At 37.2% G+C, this 8,776-nt stretch overlaps 1 pseudogene; it reads right to left on the bottom strand.

Moving 5' to 3' along the window:
- Window positions 1-1,865: 1,865 nt before the first annotated feature.
- LOC149828693 (protein NDL2-like) lies at window positions 1,866-7,723 on the bottom strand (annotated as a pseudogene).
- Window positions 7,724-8,776: the final 1,053 nt, after the last annotated feature.

Below are 8,776 nucleotides of genomic sequence, written 5' to 3'. Positions count from 1 at the left end.
TCTTGTGCATATTTAATGTTTAAATGTTCATGTTTAGTTGTTTTACATGTGTTTTTTGGTAGGAAAGCTTTGGTTCGAATTTCGCGAAAAACAGATTTAAGATGAGCTTTTCAAAGCAGTTTGAAGGTATTCGGATCAAATCCCGAGGTAAGTACCAGTCAAAATCCAAAATTTGAGATTTGATCCATTTTAGAGGGCCTAAGATACCTAAACACCCCTAGTGAGGCATCAACCACTCTTTAGAATTAGTGTAAGTTCTAACATTGTTTTAAAAAATAGTTATTGAGGTGTTTTGTAAATTTTGAAAAAATAAGCCTTTCTTTAATAATTTTACAAAACTACCCATCTAACCCTAGAATGATGGGACGTGGGAGAGACGTCTTTTATCTCTTTGGAATTGTCGCCCCCTCCTTCCTCTTCCCCCTTCTTACCCAAGGCCCTACCTCGATCGTGGTTCCATCAGCGCCTCCTCTCCAGCCTAGATACTACCATGATGCTGGCAGAACCCTTCTTTCTCCGTAGCCAGTATCCTCTTTTCTCTCACACACTTCTCCCATATCCATTGCTTGGCAAAGAAGGCGACGAGCGATCGAGAGAATGCCGAACCTTGTGGATTTCGACTCAGAAGGAAGGCAGCCACGTGCGTGAACAGGTACAGACCACTTTCTTCTTCCCCCAAGCTCCTCGGAGATGCCGAAAGGTACGCTCTTTCCTACCTCTTCTTTAGCTTAGGTGCATATAGATTAAGGATTTTTTCTTTTCTTATTTGCTGCATATAGATTAGGGAATTTTACAATTATTTCAGCATTAAAAATCAATTTTTATTTTTGTTAAAACTTGTTTTTTTTTTAAAACTGGCGGCTAGGGCAGCCAGTCGGCCCAACCCAATCTGTCGGCCAGGCTAGACCCAGTTTGTGTTGATTTTAGGTTAGTTTTAGTGGTCGATTATTAGTTTTACTAATTTTTATATTAGGTTAGCAAGTTAGTTAGTGGTCAGCGTATTAGCGTATTAGCGTAATGGTTTTGCAAAAGATCCACGCGAGTTTAATGGTAAAAATCTGGTTTTGAGCAGTTTTCATAAAACCGAGTTCTACATGTTTGAAATCGGTTTTCGCCGCAAAACCGTGTTCCAGTCTTTTCTTAGTTAAAGTTTTTTCCTTTCTTAGATTTAGTTGCAGGAATTTGTTATGGTTAGATTTATTTCAATTATTTGCTTTATTGGGACTAACTATAGCTAGATTAGATAGTCTAGTTTGTCTTTGTTTTTTGTGTTTGTTTCGTGAGCTGGATTGAGTTAGGTGAAGGGTGGGCTGAGGTGGACATATCGAGGCACGCCCGTACACACGAGGACAATAAAAGCTAGTTCGCGAGTGGATGATGATTGTTATTTTTTTTAAGGCATTAGGTCAATTATTTATTTTGGGTTGTATTAATTTTTATTTTCGCTCGAACATTTGTAATATGTTTGATTGTGCATTTATTTATTTTCAAGGTAATAAAGAATGTGTTTTATTTGGAGTACAAGGTTTTGACCCGTTTTCCTGTGTTCGACCCGGACTTCACCGCTAGTGTGAGCTGATTATTTATAATTTGATGCCCGTTTTACATTGACATTTTTTTCATAAAAAAATCTTTTGAAAATACCTTTGAGAAAAGTTGCATCAATAATGACACATGGTTTTCTACCATTTGAACACCTATGATGGTACACCTATTAAAATTTTTGATGTTTAGATAAGCAAATCAGAACAAACCTTTTATGAAACAAAAATAACGTAAATCTAGTAAATCTGAAAGTAATATCTTAAAAAAAATAAGATTGATAAAGATGATCTAGACCAGCAAACAAACAATGCTTCAGTAGCTCAAGCAGCAGATCTGTAAAATAAAATAGTTAAGAATTAAAATAAATGAAAAAAATGCCAATCAGCTGAAGCTGGACACAGCTCAGCCTAAGCAAATAGAAGGCTCACAACAGGCCTCAACCAAGCCAGTCAAGTTGGATTCAGGATCATACAGAATGATTGGCAATAAACACAAAGGCAGCTGAGGATATGCATGCTGAGTGAAGTGTCCATATAACACAGATAGCAAGAATGTATATACCTGCTAATTGCTTCAAGAAACCGTACAACATTTTCACTTTGTCTCTCATCCAGCAACTGCAGAAGAACTGCAGTAATCAGCAGGAATTCCTACTAAGATTTCTTGTGATCTTACCTTACAAAGAAAGACCAAGAAAAATTAATTACCCTTCGACATGCCAGCACAATGTCAGACTCAGCAACATTTACACTACCACGAACTTCCTGCAAAAGCAAGGGGAACTTCAAAACTAACCACAATACATCAAGAGATAAAGATCAGGAAATTCAGGATAGTTTCAACTGCAAGTCAAGATTACCTTGCTGAAGCATCTCTGAAGCAAAAGCTCCTTGAGGACACCACACATCCCATAAAGTACAGCAAACTTGACATAACCTGTCAATCCAATGGGAACAAGAATTCTGATCCAAATCCAACAAGAGGCTCAGTCTTGGGAGTCTTGTGACTTGTCTCGATTCAAAAGGCGGAGAGACCCAAAAAAGAATCTCAAAGATGACAATTTCACTAAAACACAACATCTACACCATTCAAAATACAAAATAAGTGAATTAACACTCCTTGTCCTTTAAATAGAATTGATCTATAATATCATTGGAGATTGGTTACCAGAAAAGTACCAAGCCAAGTCTTCCTTATACAACAGCTATCCAGTTGAATGATTTCATTGGTAAAACCTGCCTTAGTGTTATTACTTTAGATGCAGATCAAACAAGAAACTCTAATAGATTACAGGTTTGTAAGTTGGGTATCTATTGACTGAGACAACACTAATATGCATCAACAGACACAATTACTAACCCAGATTACTAGCAACATGCCTATTCAAAGTCCATCATCAGTTTAATTGCTATTTAGCAAATATATCCCATGTCACTTGATGTGGTTCAGACTGGCCACCCACCACCTGGCTCTTGCATCAATTAAACAACTATTGCTGCAATTGACAATATAAGAAACCAAAAAAGGAAAAGAGGGAAGAGGCAGAGCAAAGAACCGTGCTGCACAACCACTTTGTCCAAGAGAGTGCTTTGCATAGAGGGGGAAACAAGTATTAGACCAAGAACACGCTCCCTGTACTTCATCTGCAGGAACATTAGAAGCCAAAACAAAAGACTTCCAAAATAAATAAAGAATAACATACAATTTAATATAAATCACAACGTTCTAAACTAGCTTCCTCTGGGAAGTATACATACTGCAAATAAGGTAAGAATGTAGGCACCAGCTGTGACCCCCATGCATAGAACCGTGCTGAGCCTATTGCATGCAAGAGAAGCAATTTATAAGAAAAAGAGTAACAAAATTGCATGCATTAAGAAAATGAAAATATAACAATAAAAAGTTTGAAACTGTGGCAGACCATCATCTAATCTAAAATCTTTTCTTTTCAAAATAAAATTGAAATGTGCTAACTAATTTTCTATGTACCCGAAAAGTCCAGAACTTCAGCAACCTGATCTGCTAAGTCATCAACAGAAAGAGTAGGGACCTCAGAAGAAATGGCAGCTGCTCCCAACTGCGGGAACTCTTAAAGAAAGAGGTAAATGATGCATTATGAGTAGAACATTTCATGAAACACTCTTCCCATGTCAAGGAAGAAATAAGATAAAAAGGAAAGTTCAACATAATCAAAATCAAATCAGGTAAATGATGCATTATGATGTCAATGTATCTGGTTTGGGTCATATATCTAACCAAATATGTATCCGATTAGTCAGATTTGGTAAAGCATGTAGAATCGGATTACTAATCGCATTTGGATTCATTAAACACTTTTATATTTGAATCTGTATCTGAATCTGAAGCTTATAGATAATCCAACCCAATTATAGATTACATACAAAATACATCTGATTAGCTAATATCCTAATTCTGAATTACTCCCTTCCGTCTCCAAATTTGATTAGGTTAGATCCAATTAGTTTTGCTTCAGTAATACCTAGATCCAAACCGAGTTTGACCTGTTTATATTCCTAATTGCGCCCGTGGAGCTGATCTGACCCATACTGGCCTGCTTGCAACGTGAACTGTTTCTCCTATGAAAGTACCGGATTACTCAAGCGAGCTGGAACGGGTCAGGAAGTCAATTATTATCTGGTACAGTAGGGCAACGAATGGATTGGTTTCAGTCAGACGTAGGATAAAAACCTGACTTTTGGTTATGGATCTTAAAAATATTCGGATCAGATTCAATCTTATTGGTTGGACTCTTTTTGGATTGGGTTTAGTACATTTTCGGATCTGTATTAGGACCCAAATCAATTCTGATCCGTCTGTGTGTTTTACGTGCAAAATACATGTTTTCAACCTATTCTTACCGGACCCAATAGTACCAAATATTGTTCAGGACAAAATTTAGGTCTCTTTCATTGGATCTATTTCAGATTTAGATTTGCACAGTGGAATTCAACGAGACCAGATCCATTTGCAAATTATGACATGGCTATAACATTTACCGAGCCATCAAGAGAGCCAATTTGATGCAATGGTACGGTATGGACTCAGTACACACTGATCCAGGATCCAAACGCATGCGGAAGCTTACACGATGCAGAGTCCAAACAGAACTCTGGAAAATAGATTTACGGGGTCTATGCACTCTGTTTCGACAGAGGCAGTTCAAATGAAAGTGGTGCACAACTCGCATAGCTTTCTAACGAATCCAAACACACCAGATTCGGGGCAGGAACGTCCACTCCATGGACTCGACACCGAGACTGCTAAACAAGTCCAACTCCGATTATTGTATTTCAGTGATAGATTGTTTGAAGCAATTTTTGACCCTTCAAATATTAGAGTTTGTGAAAACTCACAACTGACGAAAGGAATGACAGATCCATACCTTTCCAGAACACTAAAGATCGTAATTTTTTTATGTTTTTACAATCCTCTACAAATTTTTGAATATCCGGAATGATATAGAAATATTATTGCAGGAATAAAAATTCAAATATTGGATAATAGCATAAATTGATATTTTTGGAGCACAACGACAAGTTGTAGGTTTCGATCTTAGCTTTTCACAGAATAGAAAATTTTTAAATTTCATGCAGGAAAACTTCAGATAACGGTAAAATACCAAACACTATTTCAAACGTTCTGTAACAAAAATGAAATAATGGACTTCTGTCAGTCTGATACCTTGACAGACAAATTCAAAGGTTCAAACAGATGAATCTCAAAGAGGTCTCAACTACAAAGTTATAGACAATCATCTCAGCTTTCCAAAAGCTAAATAACATGAAAATCCGTTCAGAAATGAGTCTGACACGGATGTTTTAGCAGAGACTTCTCTGTTATCACGAAACAATGATTTGGTCTTTTTGAAAGAATCCAAGTTCATTCACACATATCAATAATCCGAAATAACTTAGGATCAAATGAGACAACTTCAACAAAACTTTTCTAAGCATGTATTTGCAATTCTCAAATGAGTCAATACAGTCTAGCAATGGTAAATCAAGAACAATCGCAACACAAATGCAAATAAGAGTAACAAAAGTAATAGAACGAAGAACTGAAGGAGATATCCGAGCAAAAATCGATAATGGCTGACGTTGGGAAGCAACCGACACCATAATATGAACTATAAATATTTGAGATGAAACTTCATCCACCACGAACAAGAATGCTTATACAGCCACGTCAAGGTCGATTTTCTTAAAGATCACAAACTCGAGCTTTTCCACCAACCAAAGGGTTTGTTGTCATCAGTAAAAAACTTACTAGGTATTTTAGAGGCTTAACCGAATTGAATCACGCAAAATGGTAAACATCAAACTTATAGGGTATGATCTTAGCTTTTCAACAAGTTAAAGATCACGTAATTTGGACCAGTATCTAGGGAGATATGGTCAAAATACTGAGACTATTTTCACCATAATTTTCTCAAGCACCACCCACACCAAGAAACACGATTTTTCAAAATGGAGAAGAAGCCCCCTCCCTTCTGGTCGACCTCCCTAATTAAAACTCATTTGCTTGAGAAGAGCCATAATAAAGAGACCTTGGGCCTTCCCAAGCCTTGCACCAAAAACGAGCATGCAAGGTCTCATTCTTGCCAAGAGCTATTAACTTACCAACAATCCATTTTTGACTTTAGACTGATCAACAAAATTTGAATGAGGTCCAAGATGGACTACACCAAGGTGGCGCCACCTAGGACCCCCCCTTTGAAGATGGATCACGATCCATATCTAAATAACCTGCGAAATAGATCCTGCACCAACATAAGAGAGAAGCGATAATGCGAAAAAAATAAAATAAAACTACCCTTGGACCACATACACCCTCTAGTACCACAAAAAGATCCTACAGGGTATCAGAACAATCTGGATCCGTAGAATCTGACTCCTAAAAAAATAAAAATAAAAATAAAAATAAAAATATGTTTAATATGATTCCTCACATGCCAAAATGGAATCAAAAAAATAAAAATACAATTTCTAAGAAAGATGCAAAATATCTCAGAAATTGAAACATGATAATCAAAATGGGTCTGGGTTAGCAGAGATCCAATTGGACCCTGATAGTCATGCACGATTAGATCTGCCTTGGATCGCATCCTGGATTGGATATTTGGAATTGGATTTAGATCCAATTCATCTTCAAAGCTTGGATCTTCAGGATGCTCTGCATTATTCCCTCCTGGGTCGAAAGGCTTCGTCCCCGGAGCCTGTTTCTGCTCAAATGTCACTCCATAATCCCTGCACACATTCAAAATGTAATTAGCACAGAATCTGTTCAAGGCAAATAAAAGATAACTAAACAAGGCAAGAAATTCTATATAAGAATGACAAGAATATTTAATGCAATGTAATGCAATATGCTCTATAAAATGCAATTCAGATAAATTCAAAGCAGAACAATGGAATTGAATCTCAAAAGCACCTAAGACATTATATTTAATAATCTTACCTTGCATCAACATGGTGCAAATAATAACGAAATTTGGGTCAACAATGGATAACAATTGATTATTTATCATGCAATTCAAAATGTCAAATTTTGCACTAAGATTTTGATAATTACAAGATAAGTCACAAGCAAGACAATGTAGCAATAATTTAAACTTACTAGGAGGATTTATGAAGGATACATAATCAACATTATCAACTAAATTCTGATATTTTCAAAATAAATTTGGGGTATACATGATTCTCATTCCAGCTTTACCCGAATCACATTTAGGGTTCACATGAGGCTCAGAATTTTCTAATGGTGCACTAAGAGAATTTTCAATATCTAAGTGCTCGTTGACATGCATTTCATTAGAATTTCTAATACTTTGATTAGTTTTTTCAATTTTGACATCATCCTCGAAAATGGTTGTACTAATGAGACTTGACTGATCAATGTTAACAATCTTGTCAAATGCATCTCGAGACAAAACTGTACCTTCTATGGGATCATAAAATTTCTCAAAGACCGGATCGTCAAGACTGACATAGGACGGGTCTTCTAGAGGTGCTATTTTCCAAAACGATGAGATGTAAGGCATCTCTTCATACATCTTTTCAAAGAGTGGTTCAGTAATGAATGCACTCATAGGAACATCCTCAAATTCAGGTGAGGGTTCCTTCTTGATTTCCTTATTGAAAATTGGTCCACCAATCATTTCACGAAAAGGCTCCTCGGGAGGATCCTTTGTGAAAATAACAAGAGTGCGATTAATTTCTCCGCACTGGTACTCTTCTTTGCTATCCTAATCTTCGTTTTCCATTATGACTTCTTCGAATTGTTGAGATCCTAAGTCAGAAAAAACCGAATTTTCTTCGTCCTTGCAACTCACACATGAGATTTCCTCAAACCTAACCCTAGAATTATCATATTTAAATGAGGTGGGGTTGGGTCGGTGACTAAAGGATGAGACGGGCATACGAGAGCTCTATCTCGATTCCCTCTACAAAAAATTTACATAATGAACCTTCAAATTTGAAGCACTGGACTCCCGACTGGATCTCCTAGGCAGATTCTTCTTTCTACCCGCATACGGGTATTGATGTGGGTCAGACCCACAAACGGAGTTAGACCACCCATACGCCCTCAAGGATTGAAGCAGATCCGATCTGTGACAAAGCTCTTCTTCTAATTCCAGTTCACAAAGCTTCTATTGTATCTCTGCAATTTGCATTTGCGCAGCGCAAAGTTGGCTTTACAGATTTTGAGCTTTCTTATCCCGTTCTGACTCAAATTCTTCATCAGAGTCATAATAATATGTCTTACGCATTCCTCGTGAACCGCACTGACTTCACTCGGATGCTCTCTCTCGCTCCCTGATAAAATCTTTCATCCTATGACTTAGATCTTTAATTTTATACCGCAAATTTTGAGTTCCATACTTAAGGTCACATATTTCATTTTCAAGCTTATACTCGCTATAACTCCTATAGCATGTTCGCCCAAACATGGCGCATGGATCCTAAAATTTTTTTTTTGACCTCCCACAATACCGGGAATCGTGTTGGATTGAAAAATCCAACAACCCTCGTTCTGATACCAAAATGATGACTGGTCCACAATCCAGGATCCAAATGCACGCGAAAGCTTATACGATGCAGAGTCCAAACAGAACTCTGGAAAACAGATTTACGGCTATGCGCTCTACTTTGACAGAGGCAGTCCAAATAAAAGTGGTGTGCAACTTGCATAGCTTTCTAACGAATCCAGG

The sequence above is a fragment of the Nuphar pumila genome, chromosome 9, assembly GCF_984573655.1.
Source record: "Nuphar pumila chromosome 9, dmNupPumi1.hap1.1, whole genome shotgun sequence".
Taxonomy (NCBI): domain Eukaryota; kingdom Viridiplantae; phylum Streptophyta; class Magnoliopsida; order Nymphaeales; family Nymphaeaceae; genus Nuphar; species Nuphar pumila.
Note: the sequence above shows the minus strand (reverse complement) of the source record. Positions and strands in the feature narration are given on the sequence as shown.